Source organism: Pteropus medius, unplaced genomic scaffold, assembly GCF_902729225.1.
Source record: "Pteropus medius unplaced genomic scaffold, Ma_sr-lr_union100, whole genome shotgun sequence".
Lineage (NCBI taxonomy): Eukaryota > Metazoa > Chordata > Mammalia > Chiroptera > Pteropodidae > Pteropus > Pteropus medius.
Window position 1 is genome coordinate 54,950 of NW_024341144.1, and position 1,523 is coordinate 56,472.

The 1,523-nt window shown below is 36.9% G+C and overlaps 1 pseudogene; it reads left to right on the forward strand.

Moving 5' to 3' along the window:
* Positions 1–873: 873 nt before the first annotated feature.
* LOC120592355 (uncharacterized) lies at positions 874–990 on the forward strand (annotated as a pseudogene).
* Positions 991–1,523: the final 533 nt, after the last annotated feature.

The window sequence follows — 1,523 nt, forward strand, 5'->3', positions numbered from 1 at the left end:
TTCTGTCTAGCATTCTTTGTTCCTGGGTTGTTAATGCCACTGGAGGACCACGGCTCCATGAAGCACAACAGACAACGGACTCCCCTCCCCCAACTGTCATGCAGCCTCTGGGATAATGCCCAGATTTTCCCTTAAATACCCGAAACGGGATTGAGAAGCCAAGGCAGTTTTGAAGGTGTTGACCTGCTGCCTTCTCAGATCACTGGTGCTCTGACAATGAATCCTTATTCTAAACAGCTCAACTCCTGTCAGTCTATTGGCTGAGCGGCACAGGCAGCGCGAGCCCCTGACTCAGTTGCCCTCTGGTTTCAAAATGATATTTTCCAAGTGCTGTAAGAAAATAACCTATTAACTCAAAACTCCACACCAGCGAAAATATTCTTCGGAAAAAAAAGACATTTTTAGATAAAATAAAACTAAAATAGTTTTCTTTCAAACAGAGCTCAACAACAACAACAAAAAGAAACACTGAAGACATTTCTTCTGGTTGAAAGAAACACCAGATGTGAACTTAAATCTTCAGGAAGGAATACACAGCACTGGAAATGATGAATACGGGGGTGGAGGGCAGAATCAGGCAGGTAACAAAAGACTTTTTTTTCTTTTAGCTTCCCCGAAATCCAAATTAACAACACTATCAATCACCTTGACCTAATTTACATTTACAGAATGCTATACCCTGCAATCATGGAATATATATATATGTTTTTATTCATTAATAATTTATTTCAGAATATATATTTTAAAAAGTGTTTAAGTTACATTCACTAAAATGGCTCATATGTTGAGATATAAAACAAGTAATAATAAATTTCAAAAGATGGAAATCATATGTTCTCTGGCCAAAATTAATTTTATTAGAAATAAATAACAGTCTACAGCCATGCCGCCCTGAACGTGCCCAATCTCGTCTGATCTCAGAAGCTAAGCAGGGTCAGGCCTGGTTTTCTTGGATGGAAGACCACCTAAGAAGACCAGGTGCTGTAGATGTAAAAAGTAAAAAATAAGGGATTGTGAACTGACAAGGTCCTTGCAATCTGTGAGGTCAACCAAGGGTTGCCTTGTCTAGAAAAAAAAAAAAGAAAAGAAACAAAGAAAAAGAAGTGGAAAAAAATCATTCCTTTTGCAATTTCAACAACAACAAAAATACCTAGGAAAAAATCTAACAAAACATGTGAAGGACCTATATGATGAAAACTGTAAGACTCTATTAAAAGAACTCAAAGAAGATACAAAGAAATGGAAAGGTATTCCTTGTACTGGGATTCGAAGAATCAACATAGTTAAAATGATCTTATCATCTAAAGCATTATACAGATTTAATGCAATCCGCATCGAAATCTCACTGGCATTTTTTAAAGAAATAGAACAAAATATCATCAGATTTGTGTAGACGCGCAAAAGACCCTGAACTGACAAAGACATCCTGAGAAAAAAGAACAAGACGGGAGGCATCACTCTGTTCAACTTCAAATTATAATCCAAAGCAACTATAATCAAAACAGCATGGTATTGGCAGGAAA